Genomic DNA, 25,962 nt, shown 5'->3' on the forward strand with positions numbered 1-25,962 from the left:
GGCACCAAAGATTTCGAATGCAAGGTTCAAAGTAGAGAAATTTGATGGCAAGTATTATTTTTCAGCAAAAATGATGTAGAAATTTATTTGGAAAAAAATAAAGAATTTATGAAGTTGTTCAATGGATGTTGACATGATGAGCAGGTGATTTTGATATTAAGGTGGAAATTGTTGGATTTGGTGCTATCCAAAATCACCAACATAAAGAAATCCCATGTTATGCAGGATTGAGATATTTCCTTATTATGTGATATTGATATTGATATTTGATAAATTTTCTAAATAAAATAGAAATCCAAAAAGGATTAGAACTATTGGATATATCTCTAGGTCTTTTGAGATATATGTAAGATCTATAGGAAGTTTCCTATTTAGTATGGACTTATATATATATATATATATATATATATATATATATATATATATATATATATATATATATATATATATATATATATATATATATATATATATATATATATATATATATATATATATATGATGAAAGTGCAGAGAATTTGTGTGCCCTATTTGGATCACCGTATGATAATGGTGTTCATGAAGGTTTTCTCTAAGTGGGAAGAGAGCTTCTTATGGAGAGAAACATTATGATATTGCCTCTTGTAGACTCCTGAAGATTGAGATACTTGTTTCTTATAGATAAGCGGTTTCCATAGAGATTTTAGGTTGTTTCCCTTTCTAATTAGAGAGAAAGTCAGTTTCTCGCTGCTCTCACGTCTCTATCTAGTGTTGTCAGTAATAGTTGCCAGAAGTAAAGAGAATGAAGGAAGAGTGGTTTAAAAGGGGTTTGCTCGACTCAATTTTTTGTCGGGGTTATCAAGGTAACTTTATGTTCCAAAATCTGAGCCTGGTTTGAGGTTTTCGGTATGACAGTAAAGGTTTCAAATGCAAAGTTCGAGGTAGAGAAATTTGATGGCAATCACTATTTTTCAGCAAGAATGATGTAAGAATTCTACGCACCACAACAAGTGGTATTAGAGCTTAGTTTGGGGTTTTCGGTATAGCAGTAAAGGTTTCGAATGCAAGGTTCTAGGTGGAGAAATTTGATGGCAATCACTATTTTTCAACAAGAATGATGTAGAAATTTATTTGGCAAAAGATAAAGAATTTATGAAGCTATCCAATAGATGTTGGCATGGTGAGCAGGAGATTTTGATATCAAGGTGGAGATTGTTGGATTTGGTACTATCCAAAATCACCCACATAAGGAAATCCCATATTATGTGGAATTGAGATATTTATATATTATGTGACATTGATATTGATATTTGATAAGTTTAATAAATGAAATAGAAATCCAAAAAGGATTAGAAATATTGGATATATCTCTTAGTCTTTTGAGATATATGTAATATCTATAGAAAGTTTCCTATTAATATGAACTTAATATATATATATATATATATATATATATATATATATATATATATATATATATATATATATATATATATATATATATATATATATATATATATATATATATATATATATATGGAAAATACTATGCAACGCCTATAGGAAAAAATGAACAGTGACTTCGCCTACTCCCATCACCGTCCAAAGTTCATTGCATGATCACAATTATCCGGTAGTGTTTTATTTTTACAAATCAAAATGACCTAAAATTTGGATTGTGTATTCATCAAAAATAGGGGAATCTTCAAAAAATATATAAAAATATATTTTATATGAAACAAATGACCAAAATACCCCTAAAAAGTTTCGACAATATTTTAATCAATTAGTTTTACGGATAATTTTTTTAATATTTTTATTAGATGCGCCTCAGTAAGATGTACATACTCTTCATATTTTAAGTCATTCCAATTTGTAGAAAAAAAATGAAAAATAAAATACTACCTAGCAATCGTGACCGCGCGATGAAATTTGAGTGGTGATGAGGGTAGGCGAAATCACTATTCATTTTCACCTATAGGTGTTGGGAAGACTATATATATATATATATAATGAATGTGCAGAGAATTTGTGTGTCTTATTTGGATCACCATGTACGAATAAAGGTTCCTCTTAAGAGTGAGGGGGGCAGGGCCTCGTGTGCATAAGATACAAGGTTTCCTCTTAGATAAGAAAGCTTCCTATGGAGAGAAGCATTGTGATGATGTCTTTTTGTAGGCTCGTGAAGATTGAGATGCTTATTTCTTATAGAGAAGCGGTTCTCATAGAGATTTTAGGTTGTTTTCCCTTTTAGTTAAAGAGAAGTCAGTTTATCATTCCTATTGCATCTCTATCTGGTGTTATTAGTAATGATTGTCAGAAGTAAAGAGTAGGAAGGGAGAGTGGTTTAAAACGGGTTTGTTCGATTCGATTTTTTCTCAAGGAATTTAGATGTAACTCTATATTCCAAAATCTTTAATGTAACTTTCAATGGTATAGTGGATTTCAGTTTTATGCACCCGTGGATGCAGCCCTCTTGAGTGAACCAAGTAAATCTTTGTGTTCTTGTCCTATGTGTTTCATATTTTATTTATCATACTTTATTTGTCAAAACTCAATACATTTGGTTTAGGGCTTTCGTGCACGACAACCCTCTCTTCTTGCAAAAGTAAATTATTCGAAGGGTCCAAATGGATTAGATCATGCCATTTTCAAACCCTTGCTCATGTACTTTTGATTTTTTTCACTGAAATGCCTGAAAGTTGATTTATTCCACCTGTCAAGATCAACCCGAATGTCAACTTTTCCACAAATCTATACATGGCGTTACACCGATCCTTCCTGTCCATGGGTCTTTAATTGTGTCAATGAAGTTTGGAAACATATGCCATGCCCCATATATCTGAAGAGTTTGGGACCTGAAGGAGCTAAAGATGAAGGTTGAACCATTAATGGATAGTCCTCAAAAGTATCCCAAGGGAGAAGTTCCACCATTGATACATGGAATGCGTTCACCACTGTAGGTCCACAAGAGCACAGTCTAAACGTTAACGGATGTGTCTACTATCCCTTTTATCGTTTGACCATGAGAACCAACCCTTGACGAACCCAAATCAATTAACTCGTACTCGACTAAGGTTTTTGCCTAACTTTCATAGTCTGCATATAGCTCATTTCTACCACCGAACTTTACAGAACCATCCACTAGTGTATTAAAGTCTTTTGGACTTTTTTCCTCATTTCCACTTTCATAATCTGAAGAAGAATTTAATAATCTGATGCATGATTATAATCTAAATCTGTTACCACCCGAAATGGAAGATATACTCCCAAAAGTGATAGACGATCCACAAACTTCCAATAACTGTAATATGTTAAGAAAAATACAAGATTATAAATATGTCAACCTCCTGAATAAAGTAATAACCCAAAGATGGTTTACCATCATAAAAATAGTGGTCCAAAAAGTGTTTACTTTTCAAACTACTGCTATTATCGATTCTAGAGCCGATCTAAACTGTATAAATGGAGGACTAGTTCCAACCAAATATTTTAGCAAAACAACACAGGTTTTGAACATTGCTGATGGTAGTAAAATGATAATATAAACTATCTGATGCAACAGTTTGCAATAATGGCGCATGCTTTAAATTTCCTTTTATAATGGTTAAAGGATTAAGCCAACCTGTGATACTTCGAACTCCCTTCTTAAACATGCTTTACCCCATTAGAATTGATAATACTGGGATAAAAGCTGATATTGAAGGATATGAAGTAAAATTTGACTTCATTGATAAACCAATAATTCATGAAATAAATAGCATCAAAAATAAGATTTCTACGAAAGAAGATTTCTCTTTCATTTTAAAGAAGAGGTTAAGTATAAGACTATTGATGAAAAATTAACATCTCCACAAATACAAAATAAAATTAATAACTTCAAAACGATACTTGAAAAAGAAGTTTGTGCAGAAATCCCTAACACTTTTTGGAATAGAAAGCAACACATTGTGAAACTTCCTTATGAACCAGGCTTTAACGAACAGAAAATTCCAACTAAAGCCAGACCAATACAAATGAATAGCAGACTCCTAGAAATTTGTAAAATCGAAATACAATAACTTCTTGACAAAAAACTAATTAAGAAAAGTTCTTCACCCTGGAGCTGTGGAGCTTTTTATGTAGAAAAAGCTTCGGAGATTGAAAGGGGAGCCCCACGCCTTATTATAAATTATAAACACTTGAATAAGGTTTTGAGATGGATTTGCTACCCTATTCCAAATAAAAGGGATCTCCTTGATAGATTAGTCAATGCCTGTATTTTTTCAAAGTTTGATTTATAATCAGGATATTGGCAAATTCAAATTTTCGAAAAAGATAAATATAAAATAGCATTTAATGTTCCTTTCGGGCATTTTGAATGGAATGTAATGCCTTTTAGGTTAAAAAATGCCCCTTCAGAATTTCAAAATATTATGAATGATATTTTTAATCCATATACTAAGTTCATTGTTTTCTATATTGATGATGTCCTCGTATCTTATGATAATGTTGACCAACATTGGAGACATTTAAAAATATTTTTTAAAGCTATAAAAAATGTCGGACTAGTTGTTTCTGCTAGGAAAATAAACCTTTTTAAAACAACAATTAGGTTATTTGGGCATAATATCTTTCAAGGAAGGATAATTCCTATTGATAGAGCAATTGATTTTGCTTTCAGATTCCCCGAAATCATAAAAGATAAAAAAGAATTACAAAGATTTTTAGGATATCTAAATTATATTTCAAATTTTTATAAAGATTTATCTTAAGATGCTAAACCTTTATTCCAAAGACTAAAAGATAATTCTCCAGATGAGAAAATTAAAACAAAAGGCCAAAGAATTACTTTGTTTAGCTCGATCCAATTCGACAGCTTTTAAAATTATAGAAACCGATGCTTTCGAAATAGGATTAGGAGGTATCCTTAAACAAAAAATCCTAGATGAGGAACAACTTATACACTTTACCTCTAAAGCCTGGAATCCGGCACAACAAAAGTATTCTACTATTAAAAAGGAGGTCTTAGCAATAATACATTGTGTCACGAAATTTCAAAGTGACCTGCTTAGCAAAATATTGCAAATCAGCCAAAGACATTTTAGAAAAAGATGTCAAAAATCTCGTTGCCAAGCAGATTTTCACTCGATGGCAAGGTATTCTTTCCGCTTTTGATTTTGATATTGAACATATTCAAGGGAAAAATAATCATCTTCTTGACTTTTTGACTAGAGAATTTTGCAGGGAGGGAAGGAGAAGCCAATAGCCGAGAATACAGCCGATGGATATAGACCCTAGCTCAAGAAAATGCCTGACTTTATATAATAGCTCAGGAAAACACCTGGCTACAAATAGTTCTAGCCCAGTAAAATCCCTGGCATCCTCATCAAATCCAAATGCTTTAATAAGAAAGCAAGCTCAAGAGATTCAAATATATGCTCAACAGTCCCCTTTGAGCTCTAATAGTCCAAATCCTGATAGAATTTCGTTTCTTGATACAGCTTATATCCCGCTGATCATTATAAATCCAACAACCTAGAATACAGCTGATGGATATAGTCCCTAGCTTAGGAAAAGGCCTGACTTTATATAATAACTCAGGAAAACACCTGGCTACAAATAGTTCTAGCCCAGGAAAATCCCTGGCGTCCTTATCAAATCCAAATGTTTTAATAAGAAGCAAGCTCGAGAGATTCAAATATCTCTTCAATAGTCCCCTTTGAGCTCTAATAGTCCAAATCTTGATAGAACTTCGTTTCTTGATACAGCTTATATCCCGCTGACCATAGTAGATAATGAACACAGGGAAAAAGACCCTACTGAATTAGCCGCTACATAGCTGTGCCATTATCTACATCCTAATATGAGAGAAAGATGTAGAGAATGGTATGAAGCTATTTTAATGGAAACCAGTACACCACTATAGAAACAATGACTTGGAAATAGCATATTCAAAATTTCAAATATATAAAATTATCTCTTATAATGACTGGGGCCTGAATCCCTTAAAACCAAGGGCATTAATTACCAAAGGATTTAAAATCAAATCCTATCATTATTTTGAATATATTAAGGCATGGGACAAAATCTTTGCCTACCGAATGCAAAAAATACGCACAACTGGTATGTGCAGTTTAAAAGAACCAAGCTAATAGAATTTCTAAACTAGTTTAAAAGTTGGTTCCTGTTATGAGGATCATTAAGCCAAATACTTCTAGAAAAATTTCAAATATCACAGAGAAAATTCTCTGAATATAATAAAGCTAGTCTAAAACGAGACTATCACATATATTTCATGGCTCTATATCAGATTCCCTGGATTTTAAAATGGTCCTACCAAATTTCTGATGATGATTTAGACCGGTGGGATTATATTCCAGAACTATAAAGACAAATTTCAATTAAATGGTGGGACAATTATAAGAATGATTCTCTAGATCTTGACATGAAAGAAAAGGCATCTTACATTGTCGGTGTGAACTTAAGAACGTTTGGAGTCTGCCCTCCCCTCTTTTATAAAAGGACGACCAGGCCTTAGAAGTAAGCACCTTGGGATTTCTTTCATAATATCATAGCTAGGATTTTAATACTTTGTAAGTAAGTGCTTTCTGAGTTATTGTTGTAAGTTTGAGTGATTACTGTGAGTACTTCAAGTCTGTTTTCTGCCTCTCACATCTGCTTTGAGCTTTCATGTAAGTGCCTATCTCTGTTTTGCTTCTGTAAATCTTGTACTTCTGTTTCTATTTTTATAAATCATTGTTATTATGTATGAATGTTACTCTTTCTTCTTTATGAATTTTATTTATTCCTTTTCTGCTATTATGGTATCAGAGCTAGTTTATTCAGTAGAAAACTGAACCAATTTGTACATTTTATCATGTTAACATACCTAAAGTCGTTGTAACCTAAAGACCACCATGAGCCAGAAAGGCCGTAAGGTACAGGGACTGTTTCCGGTTGACTCAGGAAAAGAAGACTAAGATGATAAAATGGCAAATTTGTTTAGAACTCTATTGAATAGAACGGCTTCTAGTAGTTCTAGTCATAATACTCTACGAGTAAATAACAGAGAAGAAATAATAATAGATAATCTTGAGAAACAATTGCAAAACTGGAATATCCCAAAGGTCCCCACAAATGATATTTATAAAAAAGGAACATTTGAGTTTAAAAGCAGTTTTTCAATAAAAACGATGTATTTTATTCCAGACTACTATCTAGAGAAGATAATAAAGCTGACCATTGGAAAGAAAAATTCATTGCTGGACTTCCTCATTTGTTTGGGGAAAAAGTTAAAATAAGATTGAAAAATAAGCATGAGTGAATTATCCCTTATTCTTTGTACACTCTTGGAGAATTATCAGAAACAATTTGTGTTGAAGGTCTTGCTTTATGCACAGACTTAAAATTGAAAAGACAATTGAAGAAACAAAGAGTGACAGGGAAAAAGTAATTGAGAGATTTTTATAAGTAATTCAGCTTTAACACAATGCCTACTTTCAAACCCTCTCACAAACAAAACTTTAGAGACTCTAGAGATTCTAGAAAGACAAAGTCTAGATATTCAAAAGGAAAGAAAAATACCTTTCTTAAAATTTTTTTACAAGATCACTCCTTTAAACAAAAGGGCAAAAGGAAAATACCAGTTTGCTATAACTGTGGGAAAGTAGGACACTATAAAAATAAATGTCGTATGAAAAAGAAAATAAACGCTTTAGAAATAGACCTTGAAATAACAAAACAATCATTTGATATCCTTTTAATTAAAAGAGATGATTCTGAAGAATCTTCTGACTCTGATGAAGAAATGATCATCAGAGAGATAAATGATGAAGAATTGATTTTCTCCAATTCAAATTCTGAAATAGATTATGAAGATATTAATTGTCAGTGTAATTTCTTGAAAGGCCTAAACTTAAATACTCTGACAAAGAAAGAAAATCTCATAATTGACGTAATTGATAAAATAAGTGACCTGGAGGCTAAAAGAGAAGCCTTAATTCAGTATATCAACATGGCCAAAGAACCTTCAAGTTCTCTTGCTCCTAAATCGACTCTTGTTCCTACTAATGAAGATTACAGCTTTAGTAATATTATGAAAAGAGTTCAAAATAGAACTTAAAACCAAAAAGAACCTATAATTCATGGTCTAAAAAATGAAATAAATGAGGTATTCGAAATGAATTGATAACTCTAAAAACTAGAGTACAATATATATATATGGGATAGTCTTCCCAATGCTTGTAGGTGAAAATGAACAGTTCAATGCCTATAGGCGAAAATGAACAGTGATTTTGCCTACCCTCATCACTGTCTAAAGTTCATCGTACGGTCACGATTGTCCAGTAGTGTTTTATTTTTCATTTTTTTTCAAATTGTAATGATCTGAAATTTGGAGCATGTGCATATCTTAGTGAGGAGTACCTAATAAAAATATAAAAAAGAAAATCGTGAAAACAATATTAACCAAAATACCCCTGAAGCTTTTCGACGGTATTTTGATCAATTTATTTAATGTAAAATATTTTTTTGATATTTTTTGTAGATTCGCCTATTTTTGATGATCACACATTCCAAATTTCAAATCATTTTGATTTGTAAAAAGAAAATGTAAAATAAAACACTACCGGATAATCGTGACCGTGCGATGAACTTTAGACGGTGATGAGGGTAGGCAAAATCACTGTTCATTTTTGCCTATAGCCGTTTTGTAGTATCTTCCTATATATATATATATATATATATATATATATATATATATATATATATATATATGTGGGAAACATTTATATAGAGCTGAGGCTCTAAACAATCAAATTAGAGCCTACCTCAAAAATTTTACTAGAAGAGGTTGTTTTGATGCCCAAATATCCTCAAATTGATCATCATGACATCAAGATGCAATGAATGATAAAAAAATGGATTTCGAGTTTTGAAAATAGTAATGCATTTTTGGACCGTCAATTTTCAAGTTTTCATATATCTATCAATCTACATTATTTTTGAAGCTTTAAACTTTATAAATAAAGATGAAAATACATTTTAAGGCTATCACAATGTTTTTCAATATTGAAACCACATTTCTCCACACTATTTGAAGTTAGGCTCTAATTTGATTGTTTAGAGCCTAGGCTCTATACAAACCACACCCATATATATATATATATATATATATATATATATATATATATACAATGGAACATGATTAGATAGTTCTAGACAAGGTAATTCCTTAGCTTTAAGTTTAATTTTTTTTAAACGGCGTTGGTATGCTTGTTAGTCCAATCCGGAGGGTTTATTTTAAGTTGTTTGAACAAAGACTTTGCGTCTAGGGCAAAGTCTTTATAAAAATCAGAAATATAATTTTAACATCCAAGGAATCTTTGGAGTTCTTATCTTTTATGATATCAAGAAATTTATCCGCAAATTGAATTACTCTATCAATAGGGACAATTCTTCCCTGATAAATATTGTTGTCAAGAAACCTTATCTTGGCTTGGAAAAGGTTAAGCTTTTTTGCCAATGCCACTAAGCTAGCATTTTTAATAGTTTCTAGGAATACCTTTAAATGCCTCCAATGTTGCTCAATGGATTCCAACACATCATCAATGTAGACTCATAAATTTAGTGAAAGGATTAAAAATATCTTCATAATATTTTGAAATTCGAATGGTGAATTTCGTAATCCGAACGATGTGACATTCCATTCATAGTGCCTAAAGGGGACATTAAATATTGTTTTGTATCTATCTTTTTCAACAATTTGGATCTGCAAATATCCAGATTTTAGATCAAATTTTGAGAAGATACTGCGCATTGACAATCCTATCCACGAGTTCCCGTTTGTTTGGGATTGGATATCTTATCCATCTTAATGCCTTATTCAAAGGTTCATAATTGATAACTAACCGAGGGGCACTTCTTTCAATTTCCGAAGCCTTCTCAACATAGAAAGTTGAGCAACTCCATAGTGAGGGGCTTTTTCGAATAAGTTTTTTATTGAGTAAATCTTGTATTCCTTTCTTACAGATTTTTAATAGCCTACTATTCATTTGAATATGCCTTGCTTTAGTTGGAATTTTTCGCTCGTTAAAATTTGGTTCATACGGGAGTTCTACAATTTGTTGTTTTCTATCCCAAAAGGCATTAGGGATGTCAGCACAAATTTCCTTTTCAAGACTTATTTTAAAAGTACTAATCTCATGTTGGATTTTAGAAGATAACAATTTCTATTCAATTGTTTTATATTTGATTTCTTCTTTTAGAGAGAAAATAAATTTTTCTTTAGTAGAGATCTAGTTTTTAATATTATTTATTTCATGCACCCAAGGTTTTTCAATGAAGTCAAATTTTACTTCTTGTCTCTTAATTCTTTTTCAGAAGAAAAACAAGAAAAAAAAAAAAGAGAAAAAAAAATGCCTATGGTAGTGGTAACTGTAATTAGTTATATTTTTCATGGTCACGAGCATGCCAATATTAGCACCGATGGTGTGTAATTGTAACTCATTATTCAAATAACTATTCAGAGTTTCTAGAGCTCCTTGCAAGGCTTGTTGGAAAACTCGTTGTCAAACCTGATTCATCACTCTGTGTTGTTCAAAATGAATGCTTTCATTTTTGTAATTTTCTAATCGTTCTAAATTTTCATAAGCAGCATTAATCAAATTCCTTTTTTCTTGTTCTAATATCAAAGTAACCATTAACTCAAAATTCATCGGCTTCAATTTCCACTTTATGTAAGCAAGCCCCGGCCTTTTGCAAGCTACTCAATGGCTCCGACATAGTTGTTCGTAATCACTAATCAGACTAAAGATTCTCTATTTTCGATTATCTAATAAATCACTTAGTGAAAGTAACTTGTCTCCATATCAATTCCAGAACTTCTATGATCTCTTCCCAAAGCGAACATGAATATTTCTATTCATTTGGTTGTCACACTCAATTACTTATGGACACTCATGTATCTACCCTCTCTTCGTTCTACGATATCAAAACTGATAAAAGACCAAGATCCCTAGAGGGCTCTTCCTACCTGGTAACTGTCAGGAAAGTCGTTTCTTTTTTTTTATTATCTTTAAATCCAAAGAATTTTTATTCTGCATAGGTTGTCAATTCGACATTGGATAAAAAGTTGGAGTGCTTTTTTTTTTACAGTGAATTGTCACAATTATTCTATCGATATGAGAGTTCTATATTGGATAAATTACCAACTCTTCATTTTGAAACCATCTCTACTAATGCAGTGGTAGAAAGAGTACCTTATTGTGCCTAGACTTCACTTTAGTTTTAACCATGTAAATAGTCCTACATTCATGAAATGCTATAGTTCCTACTTATGAATTTTTATTTATTCAGAAGTAATTCGTTAGGATCATGCACCTTAATTCTTTTTTATTTATCTATTATTTTATAACTTATAACATAACATCATTTATAATCTGATTATTATATAATTATTAATTATTATTTTACAATTATTATTGTTATAAGTATGAGTAATTATTATTATTTTAAATTATTACTATTTTAATGTGTGTGTGTGTATATATATATATATATATATATATATATATATTAGTATAATAGAATTTAGCACATTAGTAGAATAGAATTTCTGTTCTATAGACAGAAATATTCCGTTATTAGAAGATGTATATGGTTATTCTAGAATGCAGCACAATAATGGTGAACTTAGAATTTAGTAAAAAATGATCTTTTCCTATAAATATTTTATGTACTTTGAAAAGGGTATTATGGTCTTTTCAAAATCATTCCAAAACTCAATTTCAAATTCAAAAAGATTCTTTTGACTTTTTGAATGATGATCGGACTTTAAAGGTCAGTTAAAATTACAAAAATGCCCTTCTTAAAATTTTCAAGTAAGCTGCTGTAATATACTTTTTTATATTTGTAAGGCCATTTGACGTAAAAAATTATGGAGTACTTAATTCTAATTGGGTCTCACACACCTCTCATGCCACTTTTATAATAAAAGAAACAATGAATATCTCAAGATATAATCTTCCTAGGGTTGTGTTGTAGCATGTATTCCAACTCCAGCCAATATACCACAAGCTCTAAATTTGTTAGTGGAGGTTGCGGGAGATTATGGTGTTCATCATGGATCTATCTATCTCGATTGGATTGGCTTCCAAAGATGAGAAAGAATGTATTTGATGTGTTAGGGTCTTATTTTGCAACTTAGTTTATTCGTTGTTATATTCATGTTTATTAGAGTTTTGCAGACGTGGTGTTATTTCTTGGGCTGTGTTTGTTTTGATTAACTCTTAGTTTCTTTCTCAATTCATTTGGGTCTCTTAAAGAGGCTCGTTTTTTATATATCCTTCATCTTTGCAAGTCTGCATTCTTCTGTTTTGAAAACACATATATGGATATTTGTGCTAGTCTCATTATTCGAATGGTATTTAATTTCCAATCCTATCTTCTTCTTTTATGAAATTCACTATGAATGTTATTTTATTGTATTCAGATCTTCCAGAGGATCGTTTTTATGATTGGGTTGCATTTAATGTGCAAGTGCGCATCTGGATGGCTTGTGATGCGTTTATGACCACAATTATGTAAGTATGAGATAGCTAAAATAATAATATATATATATATATATATATATATATATATATATATATATATATCGGTCCCATTAGATTTTGGGGTTGTTCAGCACATGTCCTAGTTCCCTTCCAAAACCCAAAAAAACTGGACCCAAAGGCTGTTAAGTGTGTTTTTATAGGGTCCCCAAATCACGGTAAAGGCTATAGATTCTATGACTTATCTAATGAGACGATCATTGAGAGTCTAGATGCACATTTTCATGATAGGGAAGGTTATTCATAAGAAGGTTGATTTCTATGCCCACCCAAGTGCTTCACTTATTTAGGAGAAGTCTATGAAAGAGTCAGTGAAGTGGAAAGTGATGAGCCAGCTACTAAGGTATCCAAAGCACAAGCAATGGCTGGAAGCCATGGAGAATGAAATGAAATCAATTAATGAAAACAAAGTATGGGAACTAGCCTGTCTTCCTCCAAATCGCAAGGCGATCAGATTGAAATGGGTGCTCAAGAAGAAATTAAATTCTGAGGGACAAATTGAAAATTATACGGCTAGACTAGTAGCCAGAAGGTGCAACCAGATGGAAGGCAGAAACTACCAAGACACCACCTGCTGCAAAACTAGTCCATTAGGATAATCCTCTCCATTACAATCCACTTAGATCTTGAGCTCCATCATATGGATGTCAAAACGACATTCCTCAATGGAGAATTAGAGCATGAGGTTTAATTGAGACAGCCTAATGGATTTGAAATTTAAAAGGAAGAGAATATGCTGTGTACAGGCTCTTTAAATCTCTCTATGGCTTGAAACAAGCATAGAGAAGGTGGTTTGACCAACCACGATTTACGCCCAATGAGGACGATTACTGTGTGTATGTTAAGGTCAGTGGGAGTGATATAGTGTTTTTATCATTGCATGTGGACGGCGTTCTAATTGTTAGTAACTCGCTAGGGCTAATCAAATAGACAAAGATTATATTATAATTGCCAGTAACCCTCTAGGATTAATCAAAGAGACAACAAAGGTTATATTGTTAGAAAAATTCGATATGAAGGATATGGGGGAGGCCTCATACATACTAGGAATTAAAATCATCAGAAATAGATCAATTAAATTGCTTCATTTGTCACAAACAACCTATTTCAAGAAAGTATTGGAGATATTTCACATAATTGATTGCAAACCTTTCAGCATACCTCTTGATAACATAATAAAACTACGCTTGAAGATGTGTCCCAAAGATGATGAAGAAAGAGCATACTGGAGAGAGTCCCCTATAGGAGTATTGTGGGATTTTTTATTTGTCTTACACAAGGGACCAGGCTAGACTTATTGAGTGTTGCCTTATGATTGGTGGTAGAAGGATAAGGAGGGACACCTTATGACAAGTAATAAGTGGATGTCCCCCTTGAAAGTGACTTCTCATATTACTTGAAGTAAGAACCAAGTTTTGTTTCAAGAAAGAGAATAAGAGGGGGGGCATCCCCGTGTTGTCTATTTCAAATTAGATGGTTGTGATGCCATGATTTCAAATTCAATGGTGATAAATGCCTTAAAAGTATAATTTGGGTTTGAAGGGCACTTAAGTAATTTTAGAAAATTTGGAGGTGAGACTTCTCATATTACTTGAAGTGAGAAGCAAGTTTTGTTTTAAGAGAGAGAATACGAGGGGGGGCATGTCCCATGTTTGTCTATTTCAAATTAGATGGCTGTGATGCCATGATTTCAAATTCGAAGTTAGAATGCTCGGGCTGTGTTGGTCTGAGGATGGTGATATCGAACCGCTCCAACTAATGAAAACACTACGGTCTGAGATCTGAAACCTCGAATTGCGAGTTAAGTTAAAACTTAAACCTCATACCTCTTTAATTTTTTTTTGCAAAATTGCAATCTGACCTTGGACTGCTTCAAATTTTTTTGCAAAATTGCGATCCGAGGATTCTAACCTCGGACTGCTCTCTGAGTCCCTTAAACCCCGAAAACCCCCAATTTTTGTTCGTATTCTCTCTCTCAACCCCTCTCTCTCTCTCTCTCTCTCTCTCTCTCTCTCTCTATACCTTCGACTTGAATGGGAGGATCTCCAGCACATTTCTTCAATTCCATCATTATTTGATAAACCAAGTGATTTTTTTTGTTTTTTCATACCCTATTTTAGTTAAAGTTTTTTAAGGGAAAGTTGGATTGTTAAATTGCAGGTTGCCATTCATTCAAAGGAGATAATTAGGTTTGCTAGAATGAATAATATCACCTGACATATAAGAAAAAATTATGAGGGTTTGGCTTTCTTCTTTTTGACAATCGAAAATGTGGGTTTCTAGACAATGAGAAAATATCGAAAATGCTTGAATCAATTGAAAATGAGAAAAAATTATGAGGGTTTGGATTTCTTCATTTTGACAATCGAAAATGAGGGTTTTTAAACAATGAGAAAAAATCGAAAATGCTTGAATCAATCTAAATGAGAAAAAATCGAATATGAGGGTTCTTTAAACAATAAAAAAAAAAAAAAAATTACTAGGGGCAATCAATAGAGCCATGAATTTCTTCATTTTGACATATGAGGGTTTTGGTTTGTTTGTTTGAATGTAGTGTAAAATCAATGGTTTTGGTGTTATATTTTCTTTTATACATGTAATTTATTTTTTAATTTAATTATTTTGTAATATGTCATGCTCAATGTGTAAAGGGAAAAGTTTATATAGAGCCTAAGCTCTAAACAATGAAATTAGAGCCTACCTCAAAAATTTCACTAGAATAGGTTGTTTTGATGCTCAAATGTCATCAAACTGATTATCTCGACATCAAGATGGATGGACATGAGCAGAAAATGGATTTCAAGTTTTGGAAATAGTGCATCTTATAACGCACATTTTGACCGTCAATTTTCAAGATTTTCATATTTTCATAGATATGCTTGATCTACACTATTTTTGAAGCTTTAAATTTTATAATTTAAGATGGAAGTATATTTTAAGGCTAATACAAAAACTTCAGTATTGAAACCATATTTCTCGATACTATTTGATGGTGGGCTCTAATTTGATTGTTTAGAGCCTCGGCTCTATACAAACCGCACCCATATGTAATTGCCCCTAGAAATTTATCGAAAATATCATGAAATCGTGAGTTAGGGTTTAATTAGAATGAAAATGTCAAAAATTCTTTGGTTTTATTTGTAATTTATCTTCTTTAACTACGCTACAATGGATTTTATGCATTTTGAAGAATTTGGGGGGACTGGGACTTTAAATTTATCTAGAATGCGTGAATCATATTTGATTTGCTGAGAATAGTGCGTTGATTTTACTATGAGAACATGAGAAAAAGTTGAATGGATGTTTTATGATTAGAGAATAGTGCTTTGATTTGATTATGAAAAGGTGATGCAAAGTTAAATGGATGGTTTAGGATTTGAGGATAGTGCTTTGATTTGTTTATGAGAACATGAAGAAAAGTTGAATGGAAAAGTTGAGAATAATGCCTTGATTTGATATTGTGACTTTAGTTTTATTTGCCATTGAAATATAACATGACCTATTTTTTCCTTGTTGATGGATGGTTTATGTAATGTTTATCTCAGGATATTTCACTTGAATTTCATGACTCTTTTTGAATCCCTGTTATAAATATTGTAGTGAAAGTGAGAGCTTGAACTAATGAAAAAACAAAGAAGTGATAATGTTAAAGTTAAAGTGATAATGAAAGTTTCAAGAGGTTTTTTGGTCATTATATTTTATCGAAAATTTATTTTTTAATATATTTTATAGGTGCACCCCAATGAGAAGATAGTGCATACCAAATTTCATATTCATACAAAAAATACTTTGAGACGTCGGATCTAAGATCTAACGGTGAGTGGCTCTTTTGATCAAAATTGGATAGTTGGATGGTAGAGGAAGCATATATCTTCTATGTAGTAGGGGAAGTATAGAAACCTTCCCAAGTTATCACTATCCATTCAGTAGGTTGGACAATGAAGGAGGGAGAGTGACATGCATGATCGAGTTTATGTTAAAATCGATGGGGTCCACTCTCCCTCCATCGCTAACCAACCTATAGATTAGATGATAAGAACCCTCGTGTTGCATTATGTATCACACTCTAGATATACAAGGTATGTCAAGGGAATATGAATTAGGAAATAACAAATAAATTTATAAAATCATAACATTATCGCTTTTTTGTTTTTTTCATTAGTTCAAGCTCTCACTTTCATTACAATATTTATAACAGGGGTTCAAAAAGAGTGATGAAATTCAAGTGAAATATCCTGAGATAAACATTACATAAACCATCCATCAATAAGTAAAAAATAGGTGATGTTATATTCCAAAGTCAGTCTCAAATCAAGGCATTATTCTCAACTTTTCTATTCAACTTTTTTTCATATTCGCATAAACAAATCGAAGCACTATTCTCAAATCCTAAACCATCCATTCAACTTTGCTTCGCCTTTTCATAATCAAATCAAAGCACTATTCTCTAATTATAAACCATCCATTCAACTTTCTCTTATGTTCTCATAATAAAAGTAAAGCACTATTCTCAGGAAATCCAATATAATTCATGCAATCTAAATAAATTTAAAGTCCCGGCCCCAAAATTCTTCAAAAACCACAAAACCCACTGTAGCACAGTTAAAGAAGATAAATTACAAATAAAATGAAAGAAAATTTGACATTTTCATGCCAATTAAACCCTAACTCATGATTTCATGATACTTTCGGTAAATTTCTAGGAGCATTTATACATTGAGCATGACATATCACAAAATAATTAAATTAAATAATAAATTACATATATAAATGAAAATATAACACTAAAACCACTGATTTTACACTACATTCAAACAAACAAAAAAATCCTCATGTCAAAATGAGGAAATTCATGCTTTGTTGATTGCCCCTAGTAATTGTTTTTCTGATTTTTTATTGTTTAACAAACCCTCATGTTCGTTTTTTCTCATTTCAATTGATTCAAGCATTTTCAATTTTTTCTTATTGTTTAAAAACCCTCATTTTCGATTGTCAAAATGAAGAAATGCAAACCCTCATAATTATTTCTCATTTTCAATTGATTCAAGCATTTTCGATATTTTCTCATTGTTTAGAAAAATTTTCGATTGTCAAAAAAAGAAATCCAAACCCTCATAATTTTTTCTCATGTCAGGTGATATTATCCATTCTAGCAACCCTAATCATCGCCTTTTGAATATCAGGTGATATTATCCATTCTAGCAATCCTAATCATCGCCTTTTGAATTAATGGCAACCCCCAATTTAAGAATTCAACTTCCCCTTCAAAAACCTTTAACTAATAGGGTATGAAAAAAAAACAATTCAGCTGGTTTTTCAAATCACGACGGAATTGCAGAAATGTGCCGGAGATCCTTTCGTTCAATTTGGGGCCGGTTGACAGTATATATATATATATATATATAAGGTGCGGTTTATATAGAGCCAAGGCTCTAAACAATCAAAGTAAAGTGCACCTTCAAATAGTATTGAGAAATGTACTTTCAATACTGAAAACCTTTGTGATAGCCTTAAAATATATTTTTGTCTTTAATTATAAAATTTAAAGCTTCAAAAATATTGTAGATCAAATGGATCTATGAAAACTTGAAAATTTTGAAAATTGACGGTCCAAAAATTCGTTACAAGATGCACTATTTCCAAATCTTGGAGTCAATTGTTTTCTCATGTCCATGCATCTTGATGTCAAGATGATCAATCTGAGGATATTTGAGCATCAAAACAACGTTTTCTAGTGAAATGTTTTAGGTGGGCTCTAATTTGATTGTTTAGAACCTTGGCTCTATATAAACTTTTTCCATATATATATACACACACACACATACACATACACACACACACACACACACACACACACACACACATATATATATATATATATATATATATATATAGATATAGATATATATATATATATATATATAGATATAGATATATATATGCAGAGAGAGAGAGAGAGCGAGGTTGAGAGAGAGAATATGAACAGAAATTCGGGGTTTTCAGGTTTTAAGTGAATCAGAGAGCGGTCCGAGGTTAGAATCCTCATATCGCAATTTTGCAAGCCCGAGGTTAGAATCCTCATATTGCAAGTTTGCAAAAAAAATTAAAGCAGTCCGAGGTTTAGGTTACCAGATCGAAATTTTAACTTAACTCACAATCTGAGGTTTCAGATCTCGGATCGTAGTGTTTTCATTACTTGATGGGGCGGTTTGATATCACCATCCTCAGACTGACACTATCCGAGGATTCTAACCTCGAACCGCAATTGGTATGACTTAAAAACCTTTAGCGGTCCTCGAGGATTCGAACCTCGAACCATATCGTCGGGCTCTGCCCTACCAATGGAAATTATAAAAAGAAAAATAAATAAATTTGGCTAGAAAAAAAAAAACATAGTCGGTCAAACCGACCTTAGTTGTAATATTCGCTTATAAGAGGAGCAAACCGTATTTTACGTATTTATATAGGATCCGTACGTAAGTAACTCAAAAAACTATGCTAAAATAGATCATTTACATGCTTAAAAAGATCATTTCTTAGGTTTCATATAGAAAGAACAAATTACTATGGCACTGCTATTTGTTTTTCGTTGGTTTTTATGCATCAGAAAAATTTTATTGGCTTTTTATCATGACCATCTATTTTATTATGCTAATATTTGGAATTTCAGTGCATAAAAAATGTAAAGAGCATTTGTGAACTAAATTTCATAATTGCATGTGCCATGTAGATATACAGTTGATGCATGTGTTCATAATGCTTTATGATATACTTGTTATACTAAGTTAGGATTCGTCTTTCAATGGTAAGATTATTCTGTCAGGAACTCCTTGGAGACTGTAGATGAAATAGTTATTGTATTTTTTATGAATTTGCAGATACTAATTAGTGTTCCATTGTACAATAATGTCTTCTACATCACACATCCTTTGGTTATGTGATGGTCATAATACTTAATAAGGAATATACTAAATCAATAAGACATTTATCTCTATCGCAGATACTAGATGTTTAGCATCATACATCCATTGGTTCTCTGATGGTCATAATACTTATAAGGAATGGACTAAATCAGTAAGTCAATCTGTCTATTGCAGGTACTAGATCTCTTTAACAGCAGCGTGGATGCATAAAATATGGACAGTGAGTGGTCAATGGAGAAAGTCCTTCAAGTCATTATTAATTGCCGATTTTGGCATGGTGATGGAAGGAATGTAGAATTCTACAATAATCTAGTAAGAGTTAGATTATGTTGGGATCCTTTTTTTTTTTCTTTTTGAAGAAATCCTCCAATTGCTTGATCTTTTAATTGATATGGACTTTTTGTCCTTTCCATCTTTGCTTTTCTCTATTTGCAAAAACATTTCAAGTTGGCCTATCATCTGTTTGGGTAGCTGGATTATTTTTTGTTGATCTCTGCACCACACAGTTGTGGCCTTCTCTTATAGATCAGATTAAGCTTAAGACTACACAAAAAGATGATGAAGATGGAGGCTTCAGTGTTACTATTTTCTCACCTCCAAGCCCTTTTGAAGGCTTGGTAGGGACACACCAACTCTTTGCAATTCATTCATGACTAGCTTTCTCACAAGATCTTCAGGTGGTTCTGTTTATATAGCAAACATCTGCCTTAACAATTGCACACACCTTGGGTTACAGTTGAAACAACCATTGTTGATTTTACATAAGCTTATGATGCAGAACTTCTTTACTTCTTGCTCTTTGTGCCATGGCTCAGGGTTTTATTATGTTGTAGTCTTTGTTTCTTAATATAGTGGAAGGCAGTTTGTTATGTGAACGTGTGTTGTGTTCATTGCTTGCTTTTACTTTTAAATTGGGTCATTTTGTTCATGTCGATGAGGGAGAGAGTTTTGACATTTGTGTGTTTTCTTGTTATATTGTACATTATAGAGAGGGAGTGTGTGTTTTCGTTTGTGTTATTTCTTGTTAATATTGTACATTGGAGAGAGAGCGCATTTCTATACTGAGAGAGAAAAAGAAAGAATTTTTATTTTTTCTTGCTTGCTTTTACTTTTAAATGGGTCTTTGTATAGCCATTTGCTCATGTCGACTAGAGAGAGTTTACATTTGTGTTTTTTTTTGTTATAGTACGTTATAGAGAAAGAGAGTGGGTGTGTGTTTTTGTTTATGTTTTTTATTATTATTAAGACAAAGTATAGGATGAGACCATTTACCTTTGGTAAAAGGTGGTCACATTAATCTTGACTATTGGATGTGAAATTGGTTGGCTGCAATTATTCCACTGACCAAGCTCAAACTTCAAAAGAAACTTTCTCGAACTTTGTGACACATCCAAGCTATCAAATTTCACATCAGATAGTTGTAAGTAATTCTGACTGCCTTGTATGAAAGATAAATGGTTTCATTGTATACAATCCCTATTATTAATGTACATTATAGAGAGAGAGAAATCTCCTTTGCAGTTTTTCTTATTATTGTACGTTGTATTTTGTCGAGAGATAGAGAGATCTTCTTTGAAAAAAGAAAAAAATGAAATGAAAAGTAAAAAGCCAAATGGGCCAGGCTGAGCTTCTTTGAAGATTTTTGGGTAGGCTGTCTGGCTCGGCCCAGAAAATATATTTCGGGCCCAGTCGTGTTGGGCCTATGGGATTAACATCGTGTCGTGTCAACCTTTGGCAGCCCTACCTCCATTGCTTTGACATCGCCAAGTACGAGGCCTTAATAACTAGACTTGAGAATGCCGCTGAACTTCGAATCTAAATATTGTGGGTTATTGGGAACTCTCTTCAAGAAATAAATAAGCCAAGCTCAAAGAACATGGAAAGTAAGAGAATAAAAATTGATATCTTTTCGAGAAAGAGTGGAGAAATTGGCAAAATACTTTGAATATGTAACTTTCCAACATGTTGCAAGGTTAAGCAATAGATTTGCCGACACCATAGCTACCTTGGCTTTGATGGTTAATGGTACGTTGGGAGTTAGTATAAAGCCATTATGCATCAGGCACACCTGAAGCGATTCATGATAAGATATAACAAAGTTTTATGTTGACTGTCTATTTAACACATCCTACTTCTTTTACTTAAGCTTGGGATGGGTTAAAGAAATCTCAATGTCTTCACCCTTATTACACCAACTCCCAATACAAATATACAATTCAAAAATCACAATTAATATGAACACTTATTAGAACTCGGAAAATGAATGTCAGAGTTTGTGCTCAGATCCAGTTGGTCTCACGGCATTTAGAGAGACTAGTAGATAAAGCTTAAGCAGAATTACAAAAAGGCTTAGGCAAAAATACAAACCAAAAATTCAAAATTCAAAATTCAAAACCACAACAGCATACAAACATTTAAGGTAATGTCAACCTTCGTGCTAGGACTAACTTGTGATACATCAAATTTCACCAACCACTCAAATGCATCTCCAAAAACATCATCCAACATCTTTATTAGGCATGTATAAGAATTGAAATATTGCAATTTGATTACATTATGAATAATGCTAATTACTAAATGAAAGACTTCCACTAGCTTGCTGCCGTCACAAACCTATGTAGACTGCAAACTGGAATGCTTGTACGCTACATATTGTAGTATAAGATCATTTCAGGTTATTTTTATTCGTAAATGACTTGAATAATGTTCATCAAATGTCTTTTCGGAGACATCCGATAAAATTGGAACGATACAGAGAATATTAGCATAGCTCTTGCGCGAGGATGAAATGCACAAATCGAGAAATAGTCCAAATTTGTAAGGCATCGGGTTTGGGTCAAAACGGTAGAGGTCGGGTTTTCATAGCACAATTTTTCAAGTTCCATTCCTATGTAACTTTGTTGGAAAAAAAAAACAATAATGCACGTCAAATGGCCTCATTTGGACACGACCACAATGAAGGTAGAGCCCCTTAGGTAGGTCCCTTTGTTATGGTAGCTCATTCCCTGTCTCCAGGATTTTCAGGAGTTTGCTCCTCAACTGGCCTCCTGGGATTGAGCTCTTTCTCTCCTCACAAGTGGCGAACCTGATAGACGGGGAGACCAAGCCTGTCAGAGATAGGGACCAAGTATATAAGAAATCTTTTGATGGGGTCCTCTTGAGATGTATATAAATCATCCGGAAGTTGACAAAATACTTTGAGAATTACACAATGAGAGAGGACCTTGGGGCAGCAGCCTTAGCCCAAAAGATTCAGGCATCAAGGATACCATTGATATATATATATATATATATATATATATATATATATATATATATGAAGCAGTTTTTTATAGAACCGAGATTCTAAACAATCAAATTAGAGCCCACCTCAAAAATTTCACTAGAGGAAGTTGATTTGATGCCCAAATACCCTCAATTGATCATCTCGACATCAAGAAGCATGGACATGAGAAAAAAAATGTATTTCAAGTTTTGTAAATAATGCATCTTGTAATGCATTTAAGACCATCAATTTTTAATATTTTCAAGTTTTCATAGATTTTACATAATTTTTTAAGCTTTAAATTTTATAATTAGAGATAAAAATATAGTTTAAAGCTATCACAAAGATTTTCTATAGTGAAACCATATTTCTCGACACTATTTGAAGGAGGGTTTTATCTTGATTGTCCAGAGCCTCGGCTCTATACAAACCACACCTATATATATATATATATATATATATATATATATATATATATATATATATATATATATATATATATATATATATATATATATATATATATATATATATATATATGTATTAGAGTTCTTTTAAAAATACCCAACTAGAGCCCTAAAACCGAATCGGCCAGTGCCCGGTTCCAATTTGACTGACCGATTTCGAGTTGGGCTGGCTGAGTTTGTGAATATTGCCTTAACATTGTAGAAAGTGCCCATGAGTTCATTAATAGTCTTCACTACTTAGATAGGGGCCTCGCATAAGATTAGCACATCATCGGGTATATATCAGGTGAGTAAGTACATAATCACATCCTAAGGGGATTGCCTTAGGGAGGAGTTATTGAATACCGCCATATCAATTTGGAAGCCTAAAAAATCCATCACCAACAGGAAGAGATACATGGATAGAAGGTCACCGTGTCAAGGACCCCTCTTAACCTTGAAATAACCTTTAGGTATGCCATTGTATAAGATAGACAAGCAAGGGGTAGTGATATAATGTGAAACCAATTTATGTAAATTGAAGGGAATCACAATGCAACAAGCCTTTTAATATCCTAAGAGACCCATTTGTAAGCACTAATTAAGTCAAGTTGTAAGCACATTTTTCGTCTCGTCATTGTATTATAGCACATAGATATGAGTCCTTTAGCCATGAGTAGGTTGTCCGTGATGAGTCTTCCTTTAAAGAAAGCAAATTGGCACCGGTGGATTAAGTCAGTTAAGACCCTTCTCAGCCTGTTTGCAACAAATTTGCTTATTATCCTATAGAACCTGTTTGCAACAAATGCAACATGGTCCATTGCGACTGAAATCCTTCATGTGGCTTGGAGATTTTGTTTTTAGTATCAAATATATGAAAGTAGAATTAATCTTTTTTAAGAATTTTACCCTCTTGAGACAATCATTCAACACAAAGAAAACATCCTTTCTAAATGACATCCTAGTTGAACTTGTAAAATTCCATGCCAAGGACCGGAAGGTTGCTTTTCACTTCCCAAATGCATTTTTTATTTCCTCGAGCATGACATCTTTCCAGAGTTCTTCCTTTTGTAGATTTGTTACATTGGTCTCCATGAGATTGTCATGTGCCAAATTGACCAAAATCTCTCAAGTCATAGTCTTATGGTGCTAAGAGCTTCTCAAAAATGGAAATGATATGCATCTCTAGGATATTAGCAACAGTTATTTGGCTAACCAAGGAATCTTTTAGGTATGTGATCCTATCATTTCTCTGCCCTATAATTGTGGATGGATGAAGAAACATAGTGTTAGCATCCACATCCTTCAGCCAGGTTTCCCTTGATTTTCTCTCCTCTCGTAGCAGAAGTTGTTACAAGTTTGAAGTGCAAGCCCTTGTTGGATTTGGTGCTATCCAAAACCATCCACATAAGGAAATCCTATATTACGTAGAATTGAGATATTTCCTTATATATATCGCTTGGTCTTTCGATATATATGTAAGATCTATAGGAAGTTTCCAATTTAGTATGGAAATCTAAACTTATATTTATGTGTGTGAGAATTTTTGTATCCTATTTGGGTCATCATATGAGAATGGTGGTTCCTCTAGAGAGAGAGGAGAAATGCCTCATGTACATAAGATGCAATGTTTCTTTTTTGAAAGAAAAGAGCTTCCTATGGAAAGAAACATTGTGATGATGCCTCTTGTAGACTCCTGAAGATTGATATACTTGTTTATTGTAGAGAAGCGGTTTCTATTGAGATTTCCCATTTTAGTTAGAGATAGTCAGTTTCTCGTTGCTCTCACTTCTCAATCTGGTGTTGTCAGTAATGGTTGCCAAAAGTAAAAATAAGGAAAGAAGAGTGGTTTAAAAGGGGTTTGCTCAACTCAATTTTTTGTCGAAGGTTATAGAGGTAACTCTATATTCCAAAACCTTTGATGTAGCTTTCATTGGTATCGTAGATTTTAGTTTGTCATGCCTGTGGATGTAGCCCTCCTGGGTAAACCACGTAAATATTTGTGTTTTTGTCATATGTGTTTAATGTTTTATTTCTCATACTTTATTTGCCAAAAATCAACCCATTGGGTTTAGAGCTTCCACGCACAACAAGTGGTATCAGAGCCTGGTTTAGGGTTTTCAGTATGGCACCAAAGATTTCGAATGCAAGGTTCAAAGTAGAGAAATTTGATGGCAAGTATTATTTTTCAGCAAAAATGATGTAGGAATTTATTTGGGAAAAAATAAAGAATTTATGAAGTTGTTCAATGGATGTTGACATGATGAGCAGGTGATTTTGATATTAAGGTGGAAATTGTCGGATTTGGTGCTATCCAAAATCACCAACATAAAGAAATCCCATGTTATGCAGGATTGAGATATTTCCTTATTATGTGATATTGATATTGATAATTGATAAATTTTCTAAATAAAATAGAAATCCAAAAAGGATTAGAACTATTGGATATATCTCTAGGTCTTTTGAGATATATGTAAGATCTATAGGAAGTTTCCTATTTAGTATGGACTTATATATATATATATATATATATATATATATATATATATATATATATATATATATATATATGATGAAAGTGCAGAGAATTTGTGTGCCCTATTTGGATCACCGTATGATAATGGTATTCATGAAGGTTTTCTCTTAGTGGGAAGAGAGCTTCTTATGGAGAGAAACATTATGATATTGCCTCTTGTAGACTCCTGAAGATTGAGATACTTGTTTCTTGTAGATAAGCGGTTTCCATAGAGATTTTAGGT

At 32.6% G+C, this 25,962-nt stretch overlaps 1 long non-coding RNA gene and 1 other non-coding gene across 13 annotated transcripts in view; both read left to right on the forward strand.

Annotated features, from left to right (window-relative positions):
* The window catches only part of LOC105420735 (uncharacterized), a 154,462-nt gene that overhangs the window by 108,905 nt on the left and 19,595 nt on the right, over positions 1–25,962 (forward strand). For 9 of the 12 annotated variants that reach the window (XR_016050934.1, XR_016050933.1, XR_016050935.1 and 6 more), the window contains 2 exons: positions 12,452–12,542; positions 19,667–20,361. This is a non-coding gene — a long non-coding RNA (uncharacterized LOC105420735). Of the gene's footprint in view, positions 1–12,451; positions 12,543–19,666; positions 20,362–25,962 lie in introns of those variants that run through there. The other 3 variants (XR_016050920.1, XR_016050923.1, XR_016050921.1) reach the window with 2 other exon arrangements.
* On the forward strand, positions 22,209–22,311 carry LOC148782803 (U6 spliceosomal RNA). The gene has a single exon (XR_016053148.1). It is a non-coding gene; the product is annotated as a U6 spliceosomal RNA (small nuclear RNA).

The sequence above is a fragment of the Amborella trichopoda genome, chromosome 3, assembly GCF_054954075.1.
Source record: "Amborella trichopoda isolate Santa Cruz 75 chromosome 3, AtrichopodaSantaCruz75HAP2 v2.0, whole genome shotgun sequence".
NCBI lineage: Eukaryota > Viridiplantae > Streptophyta > Magnoliopsida > Amborellales > Amborellaceae > Amborella > Amborella trichopoda.